Genomic DNA, 23,334 nt, shown 5'->3' on the forward strand with positions numbered 1-23,334 from the left:
GTTGTGTTAGTTTCTGCTGTATAGCAAAGTGAATGAGCAATACCTTATACATATATTTTCTCTTTTTTGAATTTCCTTCCCATTTAGGTCACCACAGAGCGCTGAGTAGAGTCCCCTGTGCCACAAAGCAGGTTCTCACTAGTTATCTGTTTTTATACATAGCAGTGTATATATGTCAATTCCAGCCTCCCAGTTCATCCCACCCCGTGCCCCTCCTAGTCTCCATCCATTTGTTCTCTACATCTGAGTCTCTATTTCTGCTTTGCACATAAGTTCATCTGTACCAGAGTAATGCAGATAAAAATAAGTAAACGGGGCCTAGTTAGTTAAACCTAAAAGGTTTTGCACAGCAAAGGAAGCCATAAACAAGACAAAAAGACAACCATCAGAATGGGAGAACATATTTGTAAATGAACCAATTGATAAGGGATTAATTGCCAAAAAATACAAACTGCTCATGCAGCTCAATATCAAAACAACAAACAACCCAATCAATAAAAGAAAAAATGGGCAGAAGACCTAAATGGACATTTCTCCAAGGAAGATGTACATGTGGCCAGCAAACACGTGAAAAGATGCTCAACATCACTAATTTTAGAAAATGCAAATCAAAACTACAGTGGTGTATCAGAATGGCCATCTGATGATGGTCAGAATGGTCATCATCAAAAAATCTATAAACGATAAGTACTGGAGAGGGTATGGAGAAAAAGGAACCCTCTTACATCGTTGGAGGGACTGTAAATTGATGTAGCCACTACGAAGAACAGTATGGAGGGTCCCTGGAAAACTAAGAACAGAATTACCACGTGACCCATCAATCCCACCCCTGGGCATATACCCAGGAGTGTATTTTAATGGAGGATGTACTTTAAAAGAGGTTTCATGTTGGGAGTAGCCCTGGGTGAAAGAAACGAATGCAAATACTCTCTGGAAGAACTTGGCTCCCTTCCAGGCTGTCTTGATGGTAAGACACGTTCATCATTTAGTGAGACTTTATGTTAGATATGCTGTTATGTTGAAAAGAAAATAGCTGCTTCTTGAGATAAATGAGATATGGTAAGATTTGATTGCATGGATATTTGCTTAGTGTCTGAGGTCCATAAATCACATTGGCATCTGTTTGCTCCCACCTTTAGCTCCTTCTCCCAGCAGTACTGATATATAGTGGGGATCTGATAAAGAGGAATTAAATGAATGAGTGAAGCAAAATCTTCTTGTGTTTTACCCACTGAAATTTTGACTTTTTAAAAAAAATCCAGTTCTATTGGATTGACTGATGAATTGATGCTTTTGAACTGTGGTGTTGGAGAAGACTCTTAAGAGTGACTTGGACTGCAAGGCGATCAAACCAGTCACTTCTAAAGGAAATCAACCCTGAATATTCATTGGAAGGACTGATGCTGAAGCTGAAACTCCAATACTTTGGCCACCTGATGCAAAGAACTGACTCATTGGAAAAGACCCTGATGCTGGGAAAGATTGAATGCAGGAGGAGAAGGGGACGACAGAGGATGAGATGGTTGGATGGCATCACCGACTCAATGGACGTGAGTTTGTGTAAGCTCCAAGAGTTGGTGATGATGGACAGGGAAGCCTGTCATGCTGCAGTCTATGGGTCGCAGAGTCAGACACGACTGAGTGACTGAACTGAAGTGATTGACCAAAAGGTTCATTCGAGTTTTGCCATAAGATATTATAGAAAAACTTGAATGAACCTTATGGTCAAGTCAATATTTCCATTTACTTACATGTGTTGAAGGAGTTTTTAATGCAGTGGAAGGAACACTGGACTTGGAAACTGGGAAACTTAGATTTTGGTCTTAACCTCTGTGTTGATTAGCCCTTAGATGTTGGGTAAAGGCCTTACACTTTCTGGGCAACTTTTAACCTCTCTGTAAAATCATTGCCTTATATCCTGTAATCTCCACAGTCTTTGCAATTCTAATAGAATATTCTCCAGTGGGAAGAAGAGGAGAACCATGAAACACACGATTAGGGGAGATTCACCAGTATTATTATCCTCTGACCTCTCCTGGTGTGACCAGGTAGGCTGTTGACATGATGCTGAGAACTTGCTCATGGATGAAATTCTCCCATGACTCTCTTCCTCTTCACTAACCCCTTATTACCCAAAGATGACTCTCTTGGTGATTGCTTCAAGTATTTTCCTGCAGTGATGTAAGTAGCAGTGGATTGTGGATAAAGGGTAAGAAACAGAGCCTGGGAAAAATAAAACATGAATGGAAGAATTAGGCATCTGTCATGGATAAGAGAAACTCCAAGAGTTTGAAAGAAGGCAGAGACAATTACTGAGATCAAGGCAAATTGTGTGTGAAAAGTCAGGTAGATTTATAAGAAATAGGCCAATATAAACCCTGAAGCTTTGAGGCATGCAGAAGACAATTTACAGACAATCAGGAACAAGGGATTCTCAGGAGCTGAGGTTAGAGACAAAGCAAGGAGAATGCAAGGCTTCCCAGGTGGCTCAGTGGTACAGAATTCACCTGCCAATTCCTACTGTGCATGACACACAGGTTCAATCCCTGTGTCGGGAAGATCCCCTGGAGGAGGGCATGGCAACACGTTCCAGTATTCTCGCCTGGAAAACCCCATGGTCAGTGGAGCCTGGTGGGCTACCGTCCATGGGGTTGCAAAGAAACAGACACAACTGAAGCAACTTAGCACGCATGCACATATTGAATGCAATTTTTAAAATGAATATGAAATAAATACGTGATTAATTCTTTTTGATTGAGCAGTTTGTCTTAATTTATTCGGCTGTGCCAGGTCCTAGTTGTGGCACTCACAATCATTGTTGCAGCATGCAGGATCCAGTTCCCTGGCCTGGGATTGAACCCAGGCCCCCTGCACCGGGAGCATGGAGTCGTAACCACTGGATCACCAGGGAAGTCCTTGTGTGATTTATTCTTCCTAGTAAGTAAAGCAGCAATTTCTTACACAATCCCAGGGAAAACAGAGAGGTCTATGCTACCTACCTCTGGACAAGGGAAGGCATGTGTAGAACAAGTCCCAGAGAAGAGGAAGAAGGGAGTGTCTGCCATCTGCCCCAACTGGCCATGGGAAGGCAAAAAAGAAGAGCGTGGGGACACGAGAAGGAAGACCTGGGGCACCAAGTCCTTGCTCCAGGCTGAAGAAAAGGCAGCACCTCATGAAACACCTGGCCAGCCAGCCACTCTTCCTGGCTCATTAATATTCAATCCTTGTGGTTTTTTCTGCATATTAAATTTTATCTGCTTGTGAAATTTTATTATATGTGTTTGTATCCTCTAGCAATCTCTACGGAATGAAGACCAATACACATTAATTATGTGAAAGCCAAAAAAAAAAAAAAAGGAAAAGCAACCACTGTCTAGGCTCAGTCCAGATAATAATCAGGTCTTCAATATCAGGCAAAACAACTGAAGGTTTTTAGGAGTTTATTTGGGAAACTTAGGAAGTACAGTGGAATCCTAGCTTTTTAATTTTTCCCCTGAGAAATAGTGTGTGTGTATGTGTGTGTGTGTGTGTTTTATAGGAATGGCAGGCATAGAGTTGGTGCTAAGGGTGCTTTTAATATTGCATGTAATTAAAATACACAATCGTATATTCCTTATAGGTTTTCAAGGAATCAGAACATAACATTCATATAATACACCCACATAGACACACAAGTACACATGTACACACCATATGTCAGTTTTAAGAGAATTAGAATGCAAATTCACTTAATAAAATACGGTGAATATAATTTTAATCTTTGATGATTCAGGAGCTATTTTTGGCTCCTCATGCCTCTGGGTTTATTACTATGAACATAAATTATTGTGCTATTCTTCATGGTCTAGGCTGTTTGCATTTTTTCTGATTATTTTATTGTGAATGGATGGGAGCCTCCCATTGTACTTTCACAGGCAGAACTAGTCATGAATGGGCAGGTCATTCTGGGGTATGACTGGGCCACGTAAAGAAAAACAATAAAACTTGTCTTAAGATGGAAATGTATGTGAAAGCTTTGCTAGTTATGGCTCTGGGGTGATTGGTTTCCCACAGCAAACAAACAAAACCCCAAGGAGAGAGTTCATATTTACTTCAGGAGATAAGAGAAATTTTTAGTGAGGAGGTCACATCTAAGCTTGGCTTTGAGGGGTTAACCCGTTAGCTAATGGAGCCCAGAGGGGATTCTGGGAGGAAGTCTTAGTGGGAACAGGGGGGTGGAAGTGGCTTGGAGGTGAGTCCCCTGCTACTCACAGTTGGGTCTGGGAGGCAACACCATCAATATCCCTGACCTTTGTGAGAAATACAGAGTCTCAGGCCCTCACTCTCCCCTCCGGAATCAATCTACATTTTGATTGATGATTCATGTGCATATTAAGTTTTAAGATGTACTTGTATAGAATGTTGCTTATATTATTTGTAAATATGGCTAAAAATTGGATCCAATTATGAAGGGCCTTGATACTATGCCAAGAAACACTGACTATCTGTAATAGGTTATATGTTCCATTGACAGCTAAGCAGACACTGGTGGGTAGTGTTAGTTGCTCAAATGTCCAGCTCTTTGCAATCCTGTGGACTGTAGCCTGCCACTCTCCTCTGTCTATGGAATTCTCTAGGCAAGAATACTAGGGTGGGCAGCCATTCCCTCTCCAGGCGATCTTCGCAACCTAGGGATCAAACCTGGGGCTCCTGCATTGCAAGCAAATTCTTCACCATCTGAGCCACCTGATGTGCAGACTGAACAGCAGTTCAGTGGGGTCCATGCTGGGCTTACTGCGGGACAGCCTCACAGCTCCGCTCATGTGTCAACTCCCTCCAACCTGAAGTCTGGGGAGGGAGGCCGCGGTAGCAGCCAGGTGGGCAGGGCATCCTTGGGGGCCTGGACTAGCTAGGTGGGTAGGAAGTCCTTGTGGGACTGAGTCAGTGGCTATTTACCAACTGCCCATGTGCAAGTAATATTGATTTGGCCAAAAAGTTCATTGAGGTTTTTCTGTAACATTGTATGGGAAAACCAGAAAAACTTTTGGTCAACCCAACACTTTGGGAACATTGCTCTGGTTTCTGTTTTAGATGCATATTATTAAGGGGAGGTAGAAGGCAGGAGAAAATAAGTAAAAGGGTTTATGACTAAGTAAAAGACTTAGTACTTTGGCCACCTGATACGAAGAGCTGACCCCCTGGCAAAGACCCTGATGCTGGGGGAAATTGAGGGCAGGAGGAGAAGGGGGCGGCAGTGAATAAGATGATTAGATGGCATCACCAGCTCAGTGGTCATAAGTCTGAGCAAACTCCAGGGGATAGTGAAGGACAGGGCAGCCTGGCATGCTACAGTCCATGGGGTCGCAGAGAGTTGTGCATGACTTAGTGACTGAACAACAACAAAGACTCAACTCTTTCGTTTGGGACACAACAGAAAGGAACAAGGATAAAGATAGATGAGAAACTGCAGAGGCAAACCGAAAGAACCCCCAAAGTTTGGTTCATTTTTCTGTAACGTACCTGGCATTGTGCTAGGCCTTAGAGTATCAAGACAAAACACATTCTTTCCATAAAGAAGCGCAAAACTAGGGATGGAAGCAGCCATACCACAAACAGGTTCTGGGTGGCACAGTGGAATTTTTAGGGAGTTGAAGACCCTTATCTGGCTGAGCCCCTGTAAATGGAGGAGTGGAGGGCTGGAGACTTGAAGAGAAGCCTGTTCACATCACTGGAGAATGAAGTTTCTAAGTGGACTAATAGGGGACCAGGCTGTAAGAACAGGCAGGAGCATGACTCAAAGGACCTGTCTATGTAACAGTGGAGAAATCCTACTTTATCCCAGAGGCCATGGGCAAACGTTGAAGGATGCTAAACAGGAGAATAATATGGAGAGAATTGGATTTTCAATAAATAACTCTGCCAACAATGAAGATGATGAATTAAAGGGAAGCAGTACAATTTGCAGAGAAATCAACAGACGAGAGACATTTGAGAAAACAGCAGTCAACTGTGTTAGAAACCATGAAAAAAAAAATCAAATTTACCAAGAGCTGGGCGGAGAGTTGGTGGGGGTGGGACCCATTGTCTTGTTGGTGAAGAGGTTATTGATATCCTCTGAGAAGATAATTCAGTGGAGAGCAGGTGTATACCAAAGAGCTGAGGCGTGTCGCGGGAACAGGGAGCACCTGTGAGTATTTGCAGCTGGCAGGCTATGCAGCCCCATAGGGCGAGGAGAGATCAAAGACATTGTATCTACCAAGTTCTCTGTGGGAACAGGGGTTTATGCTGTTCATTTTTTTCCAGGATGGTGTTATATAGGTATCTGCTAGTTGCCAAATGCATGGGGATCTACATAAATGGATGAATGAAATGTTTTGAGTCATTTTGCTTTAATTTGGAGTAGCTTCACCTTTCAGTTGCAACATTTTAGTATAGTTTCTAATGAAACTAAGACCATTTGGCCGAACATGCTTTCTCATTCAGACCTTGGGTAATAACAGTGAATGAAAAAAAGTGAGAGGGAAAGCGTCAGTTGCTCAGTCGTGTCAGAATCTTTGCAACCCTCTGGACTGTAGCCCGCCAGTTTCTTCTGCCCATGGGCTTCTCCAGACAAGAATCCTGGAGCAGGCAGCCATTCCCTCCTCCAGGGGATCTTCCTGATCCTGGGATCGAACCTGAGTCTCCCAGATTGCAGGCAGATTCTTTACCATCTGAGCCCCCAAGGAAGCCCCAGCAGCAAATGAAACCCAATCGATTTGACCAGTATCACGGCCCCTCTTGTCAGTACTGTCCAGCGATGCCTAAAATGAGTGTTCGGTGCACAGCTCTCCTCTCAAAACACAGTTAGTTCAGCTGGGCTTCAGTTTTAAAAGCCTCTGAAAGGCTTATTTGCTCTACACGAAGAGAGCATGAAAGCATGTTGGCGCTGAGTGACAGTGTCATACACGTCTCTGTGTGTGTAGTCAATGCATGGTCTTTATTGACAAAGAAAGAAAACCAACATTTGTAGAGCATGTGCCAAGCACTGGTTACTAGGTTAGCGACCTTCATTTCTACAACAAACCCAGGAGGTGGTTATTTTCACTCTCAGGCCAAACAGAAGGACAGGGGCTGGCACAGATGGCTCACTCGGTGTCCCTGGGCTCCTAGCGACAGGATGCAGATTCGGGGCTGCCTGACGCCAAGAACTGGGCTTTCTCTCCCTCACCACACCACCGCTTGAGAAAGTAAGATGTAGGAACTCTTGTAACTATTATGTGTGATCCCATGGACTGCAGCCCGCCATGCTGCTCTGTCCGTGGGATTTCCCAGGCCAGAATACTGGAGTGGGCAACCATTCCTTTCTCCAGGGGATCTTCCCGACCCAGGGATCCAACCTGGGTCTCCTGCACTATAGGTGGGTTCTTTACCAGTCTGAGCCACCAGGGAAGCCCAATTATGCCAATTATGATAGGAATGAAAATGTTAAGTAACATGAATGGAAAAAGGACACGTGAAACAGAAGAAATGTGGGAAGTCTGAGGGTCTCTGGGGTGGCCTGTGAGCTGTTATAGGTCTGCCTTGTGGGATGGGGCTACTTCAGTGTCTTTCGGAAGAGATCTCAGACATGGATGAAGCCAGAAGCTTTGGAAAAAAGCTCTTCAAACATCTCCTTTTCAAATAGGAGATGTATGATGTAGATTAGGGAAATTTTTGTAAGGTAAAAATGGCAGATTTTGCCCTGTGATTGGGTTTGCAAAACACACCAACTCTAGCTTCTGGAATTATCATTACTAGTTCAAGTTTAGCCACTTGACTGTGAGTTTGGGGATTTTAGCTTCCTGGTGGCTCAGACGGTAAAGCATCTGCCTGCAAAGCAGGAGACTCGGGTTTGATCCCTGGTTTGGGAAGATCCCCTTGAGAAGGAAATGGCAACCCACTCCAGTATTCTTGCCTGGAAAATCCATGGTTGGAGGAGCCTAATATATTGCAGTCCATGGGGTCGCAAAGAGTTGGCCATGACTAAACGACTTCACATTCTGGGGGGATTTTGATCTTTAGAAGCCTGTAAGCTTCCTCTGAGTTCCCACTGCCATCTATGATAAAACCAATGGTGGCCATTTATTCAGTGCTTACTATAGCTGGGTCTATGCTCTTCATATTTATATGCTTCCTATTTATTACAACTGTCCTGTGAGGTAGGTATTTTTATCCCTACTAGCACATGTGGATAGTGGAACTTAGAAAAGTGAGAAAATTTGCTTCAGTGTACATAGAAAGCGAAAAACTGGTTTGGACTTAAATCCATGCTGATTGCAAGGGCGAGTTCTCAGAGCCACCATGCTCTGCTGCCTTTTATGCATCTGTTTTTTTTTCTGATTGTTCACTTCACTGAGTTTCTCGTTGGGCTTTGAAGCACTTGAGGGCAGAACTGATTCATCTTTGGACACTTGGAAGATAAGTCAGTGTCTGACACATGGTAGGTGCAGAGGAAACATTGGGAAGAAGGAAAGGATGGGTGGAGGGAAGAAGGGGAGGACTAACTATTAATATTTCATGTCTATCCTAGTCTTTTCCATATATAAACATAAATTTTCTCTCTATATATTTAATGTAAGAGTATAATAGTTACACTATTTCTCACTTGAGGTGTACAGTGAGCTTCTATGTCATTATGTAGTCTTCTAAAAATTATTTTGACATTTAAACAAATAATGTTTTTCCCTGTTTCCCTCTTTTCCCACCAGAAAAATAAGTTGCTTATTGGGAAATTTTCAAAATACATTGCCTTTGTAAGACTTCTAGATGTGAGTTGGACTTCCCTGGTGGCTCAGAAGGTAAAGAATTTGCCTGCAATGCAGGAGAAAGGAGTTCAGTCCCTGGGTTGGGAAAATGCCCTGGAGAAGGCTATGGCTACCCCCTCCAGTATTCTTGCCTGGAGAATCCCATGGACAGTGGAGCCTGGTGGGCTACAATCGCAAACAATCAGACATGGCTGAACAACTAATACTTTCACTTTCACTAAGATTCTCTCATGGGTTATACAAGCCTCTAGAACTCTATTCAAAATTTAATTTTCACAAAAAAATTAGCCACCTTAAAGGTAGGACTAGATATGCTTATAAGACCAAAGTTTGGTAAGGTTATTTCCAAACTTAAAAATCTCAGAGCCACAGCATTTTATGAAATGAAGCAAAAGGCCCCCAAAACAGCACAAAATGAAACTCTCAAGCTCTACATAAATTGCATTGGTACTGCAGATTTTTATGTTCTAAAGGAAAAACTAGGTTACCACAAAGACTCTGTGTATTTAGACAGGAACATGTTTGGCTGGTGTTCTCTGCATGTTGATTGCTGGTTGGATTTACCAGGTTAATCTCTTTCATCCTTGTTTTCAACAACTCAACAACTTTTTCCATCAAGGCTTAGTGAGGGGCCAGGAATGCAATTTAGGGATTTGGATCCTTAGAATTTAATCCCCGAGGTGTGTTGTGTTTGGAGAATTCAGGTAGTCTTGTGGATCTTGCCTTGAGTTTGGGCATTTGGTTTCTGCGGTTCTGAACCAGCCTGGTCCTCGCTGCCAGTACTGGAGATTGGACGTGTATGAAGCCATCTTGAGAGAGGGAGTCTCTGCTGAGAGAGACAGTGGCTTGTCCCTCTCTGCAGTGCAGGTCCTGCCCGTCTTGCTCTGGAAGCAGACTGGGCTCTTCCCATCCTAACCAACTGAACCTGTTCTCGTGCTTTCTTGCCAGAGCTGATGGCAGTTACAACTCCATGGAACCTTTGGCACATGTTGGCTGGGTTACTGGCGTTCTAAGGAGAGGAAGGGAAAGAACAAGTCTCTAGCTGACAGGAAAGCAAGTGCAGAAACAGAACTCAGTATAGCTGGACCCTCAGTCTAGGGAATGCCCCTGTGACCCTCAGGTCCCGGAGTCACAGGGATGTCAGCATCTACTTGCATCATCTTGCTAAGCCTTGGATTGCTTGTCTGTAAAACAGGCATGAAAAACACACTTTATAGAATAGCTGTGAGAATTAAATGACAAGCATGTGTAGAGTGAATAACACAATACCAGTCACGTAACTAAGGTCTTACCAATCACTGAATCAACAAATAGATACTGAATACTGACTAAGGGCCAGTGCACAAAGGTGAGACAAGCAGATGTGGTTCCTTTCTCTAAGGAGATTATGTTCTAGTAAACTCAACAATGTGAGTAATGTTTTGTTGCTATTATTATATGGTATATTAGTTATCCATTTCTATATAACAAATCATCTCAAAATATAGACACTTAAAATAGCAAATCTTTATTTTCTTCATTTCTATGGGTCAAGAATTGGGGGGGGGCAGATTAGTTAGGTGGTTCTGGTTCAGAACCACTCGAGATCTGGTTGGTGCTACAGGGATCAGAGGGCTTCCCTGGTGGCCCAGTGGTGAAGACTCCACTTGTAATGCAGGAGTCACAGGAGATTCAGGTTTGATCCTTGGGTTGGGAAGATCCCCTGGAGGAGGTCATGGCAACCCACTCCAATATCCTTGTCTGGAGAACCCCATAGACAGAAGAGCTTGCTGAGCTACAGTGCATAAGGTCACAAAGAGTTGAAACAACTGAAGCGAATTAGCACACACAGGGATCAGAAAGCTTGATTAGTACTGGAGAATTCAGTTCCAAGATGGTGCAGTCACATGGCTATTGGCAGGAAGCATCCAAGCATCCATCCCTACACGTGGGCCTTTCTGCAGGGTCTGATGGGTCAGCACAACGTGGCAGCTGGCTCCCCCAGAGTGAGTATCCCCAGAAAGGGAGGGAGGGAAAAGCTGGCATACCTACCATATCTCCTGAAAAACAGGTCTGCCGCCATATTCTACTTGTTAAAAACAAGTCAAGAAGTCTAGCCACACTCAAGATTAGGTCCCACCTTTAGGAAGGAGGAATTTGGAAGTACTTGTGGATGTATTCGAAATATACATATTACCATGTGTAAAACAGATAGCTAGTGGGAAGCAGAGCCTCGTAGGCTGCAGTCCATGGGGTCGCACAGAGTCAGACATGACTGAGCGACTTCCCTTTCGCTTTTCACTTTCATGCAGTGCAGAAGGAAATGGCAACCCACTCCAGTGTTCTTGCCTGGAGAGTTCCAGGGACGGGGGAGCCTGGTGGGCTTCTGTCTATGGGGTCGCACAGAGTCGGACATGACTGGCGTGACTCAGCAGCAGCTGCAGCAGTGGGAAGCAGCTATAGAGCACAGGGGGCCCAGCTTGGTGCTCTGTGACGACCTGGAGAGGTGGCTGGGGAGGTGGGTGGGAGGCTCAAGAGGGAAGGGATAGATGTACACTTAGGGCTGATTCGTGTTGTTGAACAGCAGAAACAAACACAACATTATAAATAATTGTCCTCCAACTATTAATAAAAGTAAGTTTAAAAAAACACCCCATAAAATACAGGAGAGAGATCAGAGAAGAGAGTGGAGATATTGCTAGAGGTCAGCTCAGAAGGGTCCAGGATGGCTGATTCCAGCTGGAAGCAACAAAGAGTATCTTGACATTTTGGTAGGAAACAATATGCTTTCCTGGTGGCTCAGATGGTAGAGCATCTGCCTGCAATGCAGGAGACCTGGGTTTGATCCCTGGGTCAGGAAGATCCCTTGTTTCCAGGAAATGGCAACCCACTCCAGTACTCTTGCCTGGAAAATTCCAGGGATGCCTGGTAGGCTACAGCCCATGGGGTCGCAAAGAGTTGGACACAACTGAGCAACCTCACTGGTTCACTGGGGAGTGCAGTTTCCCAGATGCCCAGCAAGGAACCAGCTGCTGACTGATTAATATGTGAACATCAGATATGTGAACAGAGCATATTGAGATCATGGAATGGCCTTACCTGAGTTCTCTGTGCTGTTCAAAGTCCAAAAGAAGGAAAGACCTGTTTTCTAGAATGTTCCTGCTTTTACTTACATTTCTACTTCTTTTAAGACCTGTTAGGAGAGCCTCATCCTTTCTGAAGTTCAGAGAACTGGACTTAAGACTTTCACTTTTTTATCTATAAAGAAACCTCTTCAGGTTTGAAAACTTCTTAATATTCATAAAGCCAGAACAGTATGTTCAGTTACCATAAGGAAGCACAGAATTTCCGATTTTACTAGAAATGGCTGAAAACCATAGATACTCAAGTCCTTTCTCTTATGACACAGTTTTGTCTCAGAGATGATGAACACTTGCTCACTTCAATAACAGGAGTGAAACCAACCTTTGCCTCATTTATTTATTTCTTCTAGGAACCCTGAGCACTGAAGCTTTTGAAATACAATGGTGGAGAAGACTCTTGAGAATCCCTTGGACAGGAGGAAGATCAAACCAGTGAATCCTAAAAGAAATCAATCCTGAATATTCACTGTAATGACTGATGCTGAAACTCCAATACTTTGGCCACATGATGTGAAGAGCCAACTCATTGGAAAAAAACCCGAATCTGGGAAAGATTGAGGGCAGGAAGAGAAGGGGGCAAGAGAGGATGAGATGATTGGATGGCATCACTGACTCAATGGACATGAATTTTAACAAACTCTGGGAGATAGTGAAGGACAGGGAAGCCTGGCGTGCTGCAGTCTGTGGGGTTGTAAGAGTTGGACATGACTGAGGGACTAAACGGCAACAAACTCTTGTATAGCTCAAAGGGCCTGGGATCCTTTAACACAGAGAGAACATTCCCCACACATCATTCAGAACAACTTAAAATGCCGGAAATCAGTAGTTACCCATTGCTGAGTTTGATTCTTATGTGTGTTTAGTTTTACTAGCCACCATCCTGGGTGATTAGGCACTTTAAAATCTGTTGGTTTGTAGACAAAGCAAATAAAACTCATCTGTTTATAACTGTTTTGAGATTGAGAACTGGTGTAAGATTTCCACTGGCAAAGTGTTTTAGAAGCCAGGTTGGGCCCTCTGTGGCTTTTCATGGACTATTTGTTGCCACAGACAGTTCACCTTATGAGGAGCTGGGCCAATACCCTCAAGAAGAAAAAGCATGGACACCGTCCCCTTCTTTCTTCTGTTTCCTCCCCCTCTCCATAAGGTGGGTGTTTACTTGACCTCATTTCCACTGGCTAAATAAGGGAGAGAATTTATACCTAATTTAGTAGCTCAAAGAGGTTCCACTGCTCTTCGGAGAAAGACAAACATCCTCTTTTTCATCCATGGAACTCTGCATGTCCTGCCCTGTCTCCCCTCCATTCTTACCCTTGATCTCTCTGTTTTAATCACATTGGCTTTCTCTTAGTCCCTCATGGTTCCTACCATCTTCTGCCACAGGACCTTTGCACACACTGTTCCCTCTGCCCATAATGACCTTTGCCTCTCAGTTCTCCAGGCACATCAAGGATGCATTTCCCAAGCTCGCTGACTAGGTCAAATCCCTCTTTAAAGGCTCTGCAAGTGCCACGTAATTCTAGTCTTGGGTTTGCTGCTATTCTAACACATGTTGGTGTGTACAATGAATTTCTTTCTATTCATCTTCCTTAGTAGATGAAAGTTTTGGACTATACCCTACGTGCCTACAAGGGCTGTGCTTGCCCAACTTCAAGACGGAAGAGAGGGCCCAGAGTTAGCAACAGAGATATCAGTGGTCTAACTGATGGGTAAGCTTACACCTCTGAAGCAGAGTCCTGGAGTGGCACCCCATTGTGCAGGTTACGGTGGCAGGATACGGTGGCAGTCTTTGCTCTCAGAGGGGAAGGGGAAGTTAACAATTGTAGGGGAATTGACGTCAGGTGGGCTATTATTCACCAGGGAAATCAGTAGCAGGACATGCCCCTCACTGCTCCGTTGATAAGAACAATCACTGGCTGGGGCTTGGGGCAAATATGAAGGAAGGTCGGTCAGGTGAGTAGGGCAGAAGTGAAGCAGGCACTGGTCAAGCAGGGGATATGCAGAGAGCAACAGAGCAAGAGGGCAACCATCTTGAGTGGCCTCATCATACAGGAGGTTAGACTGTATCTGTTTTTAATCACCTTGGCACCTAGGTTCTTGGCACAGTGTCTGGGACGTCATAGGGGCTGACTCACTATTTATTGAAGGCACCAGGGTTTGACCTCTTCCATCATTGTTTTCTTACTGGAAATTTTGGCATATTACTTAACTCTGTCCTCTTCAAATGGAGTTGGTAATATATACTGACCTCTTGAGGTTGTCATAAACGTTAAATGAAGTAATTAATGTAAAAACACTTAACACTTAATACTGAACATATACCAGGCACATACCAGAAGATAAATGGTGGAATATTTATGTTAATCTTCAGCCATCACATATATCCTCAAAAGAAGAAAATAGATTTCTTAAAAGTCAATATTGAGCACAGTGCAGGAAGAGCTTGAAGATGGTCTGCCTGTCTCCATCCCCAGAGAGGGTTCCAGCAGGCTCCCTGATGTGTGAGTTAACCTTGACGCCTGCACCACAGGCCAGCACTTTAATATTAGCAAATGAGCCTTTTTCACTTTAAATCTGGAGCTTTTATATGGATGTGTGCTAAGCTGTTTTAGTCGTGTCTGACTCTTTGTGACCCCATCGACTCTAGCCCACCAGGCTCCTCTGTCCATGGAATCTTCCAGGTAAGAATATTGGAGCGGGTTGCCATGCCCTCCTCCAGGGGCTCTTCCCCACCCAGGGGTCAATCCTGCATCTCCTGCACTGACAGGTACGTTCTTTACCACCAGCGTCACCTGGGAAGCCCTTATATGTATCTGGCACGCTCATTTTCGTGGTTGTCACCCAAGGGACACCTCTTGATCACCTGGCTCTGGAGGTCAGATGACTTTGTGTTCTTGGTCCTGCGTGCCTGTAATATTTAGGGTCACCCAGAAAGCAGCTCGTGGGCTTCCCAGGCAGTGCAGCGGGAAAGGATCTGCCTGTTAATGCAGGAGGCGCTAGAGATGTGGGTTCAATCCCTGAATAGGGAGGATCCCCTGGAGCAGGAAATGGCAACCAGCTCCAATATTCCTGCCTGGAGAATTCCATGGACAGAGAAGCCTGGTGGGCTACAGTCCATAGGGTTGCTAAGAGCTGAACGCGACTGAGGGACTGAGCATGCACGCATGCATGGAAGCTCATACCCCTGTACACTATCCTGAATTTTGTGACCGCCACCAGGGACACCTCTATATCACCTTGCTCTTGTGGCCAGGGGGCCTTATGCTCATGGGTCCCAGAGGACATAAGCAATGGAAAAAGAGTTTTTAAATAGTCACCACCCACAGGGCACAGCGAGAGGCAACAGACCCAAAGGCCTGGTCTGTCTGTGAAGGAGGCTTATTAACTAATCATTATGACTATGGCCTGAGGGGCAGGTTTCTAATTAAACACACATCCAGGAATCTAGGTGCTGACTGTAATCCTTTCCAGAGGACTTGGAGGATGGGTACTGTCTTCACAGCCACTCTCCTGGAAGGGAGCTTTATGGGCATCTGGCCCTGTGGTTTTTATGTCTGGTGCCCCAGGTTTTGTGACTGCTGCCCTGGGGATACCCCTTGATCACCTAGCTCTGGAGGGCAGGGAGGCTTCGTTCCTGATTCCTGTGAGACTGTGGCAGTTGGAGAGATGGTTCTCGGCAGGCTGCCATCCCCAGAGCACGGCATAGACAGTGTGCTGAGGCACAGCCCAGGCCCCTAGTCTTTCTGTGAAGGGGCCTCTTTGCCTGTCCTAGCGCTCTGGGCTGGGGGAAGGCTTCACGTCTGGCACATGTCTAGCGGATTATGGAGTTTCTCTCAAGGAATGCAGGCTGTGGATGCCATCTCGGTGTTCTCCCTCTGTCTTGATCCAGCTCACCAGCATCTTGCAGAAAGGAGTGTAGACATTAGTCTGGGGCCCTGATATTTGTGACTTCTGTCCAGGGGACAGCTCCAGATTGCCTGGCTCTAGTGGCCCATGGGGCTTATGCTTGTGGTCTCACAGATCTGTATATAACTGCATACTTTTAAAAACTGCTGCCTGAAAGTCTGGCTTTTAGTACCTGAATCTAGATGTTGAGATCCACCCCTCTGGGATACTGGCAGGTTTTGGCACATGTTCAACTATTGGAAGCTACTGAAAGTATAATAGGCTGCTTGGACAAGTAGCCACAGGAAAGTATAATAGGCTGCTTGGACAAGTAGTCACAGGAAAGTATAATAGGCTGCTTGCACAGATTCGAGAAACAACTAAGAGCTGGGGCAGCATTGAATAGCACGGTTCATCTCCTATACAAGATCAGTCCTTCAGGCCTAGAGGAGATGATTGTTTTATATACTGTGAAGAAATCAACACAGAGAGTCAAGCAGAATGAAAAAACAGGGAGGCACATCCTGCATGAAAGAATAAGAAATGGAGATAACTAATTTACCTGATGAAGAGTTTAATAAACAGTCATAAAGATTCTCACTGAACTGTAGAGAAAAATGAATGAGCACGGTGAGGACTTCAGCGGAGAATGAAATAGAAATAGAAATCACAAGCTGAATAATACAGTAACTGAGTTGAAAAATACACTAGAAAGTTTCAACAACAGACTAGATGAAGCAGAAGAAAGGATCTTCTGTCACTTGAAGACAAGGCAGTGGAACTCACCCAATCAAAGCAGCAAAAAGAAAGACAAATGAAAACAAGTGAGGATAGCGTAAGGGGTGGGTGTGTGTGTGGGGGGGGTGTGTGTGGGGGTGTGTGTGTGTGGGGGTGTGTGTGTGTGTGTGTGTGTGTGTGTTAGTTGCTTAGTTGTGTCCCACTCTTTGTGACCCCATGGATTGTAGCCCACCAGGCTCCTCTGTCCATGGGATTCTCTAGGCAAGAATACTGGAGTGGGTTGCCAGTTCCTTCTCTAGGGAAGGGATTTATGCTGCTAAGTCGCTTCAGTTGTGTCCAACTCTGTGTGACCCCAAGAATACTGGAGTGGGTTGCCATTTCTTTCTCCAATGCATGAAAGTGAAAAGTGAAAGTGAAGTCACTTAGTCGTGTCCGACCCTCAGTGACCCCATGGACTGCAGCCTCTGCAGCCAGGTTCCTCTGTCCATGGGATTTTCCAGGCAAGAGTACTGGAGTGGGGTGCCATTGCCTTCTCCAAAGGGATTTATGACAGAACACCAAATAAACTAACATTTGCATTTTATGACTCCAAGAAGAAGAAAGAGAAAGAGGCAGAAATCTTATTTGAAGAAATAATGGCTGAAAACTTCCCTAACCTGGGATAGGAAACAAACACTTGGATCTATGGGGCCCAGAGAGTTTCAGAAAATTTAAATTCAAAGAGTCCCACAGGAAGGCACATAGTCAAATGTCAAAAGTTAAAAACAAGGAGAAAATTGTAAAAGCATCAAGAGAAAAGCAACTTGCTCTGTACAAGGTTACCCCCATAAGACAATCAGGAGACTTTTTCAGCAGGAGATTTTCAGGCCAGAACAATATGCTCAAAATATGTGTGGGTAGGCTACTGGTGGCTCAGTGGTATAGAATCTGCCTGACAATGCAGGAGACATGGGTTCGATCCCTGGTCTGAGCTGATCCCACATGTGCACCACCACTACTGGGCCTGTGCCCCAGGGCGTGGGAGCTGCAGCGGCTGCAGCTGGCACTCCTAGAGCCCGTGCTCTGCAACAAGAAGGAAGCACCACAGCGAGAAGCCCATGCCCTGGGGGCGGAGAGCAGCCCCCACTCACCGCAACCAGAGAAAAGCCACACAGCAGCAAAGACCCGCCACAGCCAAAAATGACCAAATAAAAACACCTGAGACAAACGAAAACGGAATGTCACACACCAAAATGTATGTACTGCAGCCAAATTACCAAATAAAAACACCTGAGACAAATGAAAACGGAAATGTCACGTACTAAAATTTACATAATGCAGCAAAAATTTTCGGAGAGGGAGGTTCATAATGATAAGTGCCTACTTCAAGAAACAAGAAAATTTTCTAATGAATAACCTAACTTTATACTTGAAGGGACTAGAAAAATAAAAACAAATGAAGCCCAAAGTTAGTAGGTGGAAGGAGATAGCAAATGTAGAGTAGAAATAAATAAAATAGAGAGAGGGGGGAAAAAAAAAGAAAACAAAGCAAAACAAAAATCTAAAGATCAATGAAATTAAGAGCTGGTTCTCTAAAACAACAAAACTGATGAAACTTTAGACACACTGAAAAAATAAAGGAAGAGAATTAGAAGCAAATAACATCAGAAATGGAAGAGAAGATATTTCAGCTGATGCCAGAGAAATATAAAAGATCATGAGACTACTGTGAATAGTTATATGCCAATAAATTGGACAACTCAGAAGAAATAGATAAATTCCTAGATGCATACAGTCTACCAAAACTGAATAACAATAAAATAGAAAATCTAAACAAACCAACTACCTGTAAGAAGATTGAACCAGTAATCAAAAACTTTCCAACAAACCAAAGTCCAGGACCAGACTGCTTCACTGGTGAACTCTACTGAACATTCAAGGAAGAATTGTTACCAATTCTCTCAAACTAGAAACTCTCCAAAACTCAAACTCTTCAAAAAGAAAAGGTAGAAACTATTCTAAACTCATTTAATGAGGGCAGCATCAAAGTGGAGTGAAAGTCGCTCAGTCAAGTCTGACTTTTTGCGACCCCGCAGTCTATACAGTCCATGGAATTCTCCAGCCCCCTCACACAAAAACCAGACAAGAATGCCACAGGAAAATTACAGGCCAATATCTCTAAAAGATTCTTGTAAAATTCCTTAACAAAATATTAGCATACCAAATCCAACAATGGCTTGTATACCACAATTAAATGGGGTTTATTCCACAGATGCAAGGATGGGTCAATATCTGCAAATTAGTCAATGTGATATACCACATTAAAAAGTAAACATTAAAGTATTAAAACTAATAAACACTTGCAATAAAATTGAAGCGTACAAAATCAATATGTAAAAATCTGTTGTGTTTCTCTATACTAACAAGAAACTATCAAAAAGAAAAATTAAGTAAGCAATCTGGTTTATAACTGCATCAAAAATAATAAAATACCAGGAATAAATTTAACTAAGGAAGTGAAAGGCATGCATAACGAAAATGATAAGATATTAATGAAATAAATTGAAGATACACATAAATGGAAAGATAGTCTGTTTTCATAGACTGGCAGAATTAACACTGTTAAAATGTCCATACTTTCCAAAACAATACACATATTCGATGCAATCCCTACCAAAATTCCAATGGCATTTTTCATGGGAATAGAACAAACAATCCTAAAATTTGTGTGGAGCCACAAAAGACCACAAATAGCCAAACCAATCTTGAGGAAGAATAAAGTTAAAGACATCATGCTCCCTGATTTCAAACTATATTACAAAGCTGTAGCCTGACATAGAAACAGGCACATAGATCAATGGAACAAATAGCCCCAAAATAAACCCATGTATATATAGCCAACTAATTTATAATGAAGAAAGCAAAAGTATACAATGAAGAAAGGACAGTCTCTTTAATAAATGAATAAATGATGTTGAGTAAACTGGATAGCCATATGCAAAAAAAAAAAAAGAAACTACTATCTTACACCATAAGCAAAACTTCACTCAAAATGTAATAAAGACTTGGTGATAACTTTTTAATCCAACATCAAAAAAAAAAAGCAAAAATAAACAAATGGAACTTTGTTGTTGTTCAGTTACTAAGTCATGTCCGACTCTTTGTAATCCCGTGGACTGCAGCACGCCAGGGTTCCCTGTTCTTCACCATCTCCCAGAGTTTGCTTAAATTCATGTCCATTGTGTAAGTGGTGCTATCTAGACATCTCATCCTCTGTCATCGTCTTCTCATTTTGCTGTCAATCTTTCCCAGCATCTTTTACAGTAAACTGGCTCTTTGTATCTGGTGGCCAAAGTATTGAACTTCAGCATAGTCCCTCCAATGAATATTCAGGGTTGATTTCCTTTAGAATGGACTGGTTTGCTCTCCTTGCTGTCCAAGGGACTCTTGAGAGTCTTTCTCTAGCACCACAGTTTGAAAGGATCAGTTCTTCAGTGCTCAGCCTTCTTTATGGTCCAGCTCTCACATCCATATATGACTACTGGAAAAACCATAGCTTTGACTAGATGGACCTTTGTTAGCAAAGTGGTGCCTTTCCTTTTTAACACACTGTCTAGGTTTGTCATAGCTTTCCTTCCAAGGAGCAAATGTCTTTTAGTTTCATGGCTGCAGTCACTGTCCTCAGTGATTTTCGAACCAAAGAAAATAAAATCTGTCACTGCTTCCACTATTGCTCCTTCTTTTTGCCATAAAGTGAAGTGAAGTGGGACTGTATCAAACTAAAATCTGTGCACAGCTCAGGAAACCATAATCAAAATGAAAGGCAACCTTCTGATTGAGAGAAAATATTTGCAAGTCAAATATCTGATGAGGGGCTAATATCCAAATTATATAAAGAACTCATAAAACTCCATAGCAAAATAAACAAACAAACCAAACAATCTAGTTAGGAAGTGGGCAGAAGATCTAAACGGATATTTTTCCAAGGAAGATATATAGATGGCCAACAGGTACAAGCAAAGGTGTTCAACATCATTAATCATCAAGGAAATGCAAATCAAAACCACAAAGAGATATCACCTCATACCTGTTAAAATGGCTATTATCAAAATGACAAGAAATAAGTGTTGGCAAAAATGTGGAAAAAAGGAAAGCCCTGTGTTCTGTCGGTGGAAATGTAAATTTGTGCAGCCACTAAGGAAAATAGTATGGATGTTCTGGAAGAAAAATTATAAATAGAACTACCATATGATCTAGCAATTCTACTCCTGAGTATTTATTTGAAAAAAAAAAAAAAACACTAATTTGAAAAGACATACGCACCCCCATCTCATTGCCACATTACTTAGAAAAGACAAGATGTGGAAACAACCAAGATGTCCTCTGATGGATGAATGGATAAAGAACTGGTATTTATACACAATGAAATGTTCAGTTCAGTTCAGTCCAGTCGCTCAGTCGTGTCCGACTCTTTGCGACCCCATGAATCGCAGCACGCCAGGCCTCTGTGTCCATCACCAACTCCCGGAGTTCACTCAAACTCACGTCCATCGAGTCGGTGATGCCATCCAGCCATCTCATCCTTTGTCATCCCCTTCTCTTCCTGCCCCGAATCCCTCCCAGCATCAGAGTCTTTTCCAATGAGTCAACTCTTCTCATGAGGTGGCCAGAGTACTGGAGTTCCAGCTTTAGCATCATTCCTTCCAAAGAACACCCAGGACTGATCTTTAGAATGGACTGGTTGGATCTCCTTGCAGTCCAAGGGACTCTCAAGAGTCTTCTCCAGCACCACAGTTCAAACGCATCAATTCTTTCAGCACTCAGCCTTCTTCACAGTCCAACTCTCACATCCATACATGACCACAGGAAAAACCATAGCCTTGACTAGACAGAGCTTTGTTGGCAAAGTAATGTCTCTGCTCTTGAATATGCTATCTAGGTTGGTCATAACTTTCCTTCCAAGGAGTGTCTTTTAATTTCATGGCTGTAATCACCATCTGAAGTGATTTTGGAGCCCCTCAAAATAAAGTCTGACACTGTTTCCACTGTTTCCCCATCTGTTTGCCATGAAGTGATGGGACCAGATGCCATGATTTTCGTTTTCTGAATGTTGAGCTTTAAGCCAACAAAGCTGGCTTTTTTTCACTCTCCTCTTTCACTTTCATCAAGAGGCTTTTTAGTTCCTCTTCACTTTCTGCCATAAGGGTGGTGTCATCTGCATATCTGAGGTTCTTGATATTTCTCCCGGCAATCTTGATTCTACCTTGTGCTTCTTCCAGCCCAGTGTTTCTCATGATGCACTCTGCATATAAGTTAAATAAGCAGGGTGACAATAGACAGCCTTGACGTACTCTTTTCCTATTTGGAACCAGTCTGTTGTTCCATGTCCAGTTCTAACTGTTGCTTCCTGACCTACATGTAGGTTTCTCAAGAGGCCGGTCATGTGGTCTGGTGTTATTCAGTCATAAAAATGGGTGAAAGCTAGCCATTTGTAACAAAATGGTTGGACCTCAAGGGCATTATGCTGAGTAAAATAAATCAGAGAAAGACATACACTGCACCACCTTTCACAAGCAAGATCTAAAACAAAAACCCCAAACTCAAACAAAATAAACAAGCCCGTAGCTACAGAGGACTGGCTGTTGGCTGTCAGGAGTAGGGTGTGGTGGAGGGTGGGAGAAGAGGGTTAACTGATGTGTATGTGTATGTTTAGTTTAAATAAATAGGTAAAAAAAAAAAAAAAAGGGATCAGGAGGTCTGCTGTTAATTAATTCTATGAGATTCCCTATGTGTCCGGCAGGCCAAATTTCCCTATGGGCTTTGTTCTCACTGTTGTTTAGAAGTCAAGAATTAAGTTAAACTGAAGAAGTCTAACTTGTTTTTGGTCATCATATTGTATTATCACTTATAAAATAACATCAAATGTTAAGAAAAATCAAGCACAGTTGGAGTTTTCCATAACTTATTTCTTCTTTAAGTTATACCTGGGGAGAAAAGCAAACAAAGGAGGCAAAGTGTTTCTTCTATTAAAATACAAAATCTCCTTAATTTGGAATTCATCTGGCTGAGCACCTCTCGGTGGGGACCTCTGGGAGATGGTTTGGAATGTAGCTTGATCTGTTGCTTCTCCAATCAGTTGCAGCTATTAATGACTCCATAACATCAAGGTATTTAGACCAAAGAAATGTTAATATGACTTTTAATACAGTCTAGACTAATGCTTTTCCATTTTACAGATGAGGAAATGTAGAAAGAGAAGGGTTTAGTTTCTTTCCCAAGGTCAGTGGTTAATGAAAGTTCATTCTTAATTTCGGCAATGAGGACATTACTTTCTTAAGCCCAAAATTCACTTATAAGTGAATAAGTTAAGAAGCTAGTAACTTTTTTTGTCCATTTGTTTTAGGCTTTTATACCTTTTCCTTCTTATCAGAGCCTCCTCCCTCATTTTCTCCCCCCAAGGTCCTTTCTTCTCTCATATTTGCCCCTGAATGCTGTACTGTGAACACTCCATCCAAAGAACTCAATTTGGATCTGTGGCTGAGGATGCGATTCCACTGTTTGTGTTTCATCTCATGTTCACAGAAGCCCAGCCCTAGCAGAGGAGAGAGAAAAATGGTATCTCCATAGATGGATGGTATCTAGCTCTCATCAGACAGGCTGCATCCTGGGCTGAGGACATAAGAGGAGCTCCAAAGCCCACCCACTGGTGGAGAGTGTTGACCTCACCCTCTACATTTAAATGAGACTCACTCATTCACACAGCACATAACTTGAGGCCAATGTAGAATGCTACAGACATTCTAGTTTTGACATCACACCGCCTAGGGACAACTTCACTCACATTCAGA

General features: G+C 43.1%; 1 long non-coding RNA gene across 1 annotated transcript; it reads left to right on the plus strand.

Annotated features, from left to right (window-relative positions):
* Positions 1-7,072: 7,072 nt before the first annotated feature.
* Positions 7,073-12,832, plus strand: LOC138423353 (uncharacterized). The gene is made up of 2 exons (XR_011250238.1): positions 7,073-7,205; positions 12,235-12,832. It is a non-coding gene; the product is annotated as an uncharacterized lncRNA (long non-coding RNA).
* Positions 12,833-23,334: the final 10,502 nt, after the last annotated feature.

Source organism: Ovis canadensis, chromosome 18 (genome assembly GCF_042477335.2).
Source record: "Ovis canadensis isolate MfBH-ARS-UI-01 breed Bighorn chromosome 18, ARS-UI_OviCan_v2, whole genome shotgun sequence".
Lineage (NCBI taxonomy): Eukaryota > Metazoa > Chordata > Mammalia > Artiodactyla > Bovidae > Ovis > Ovis canadensis.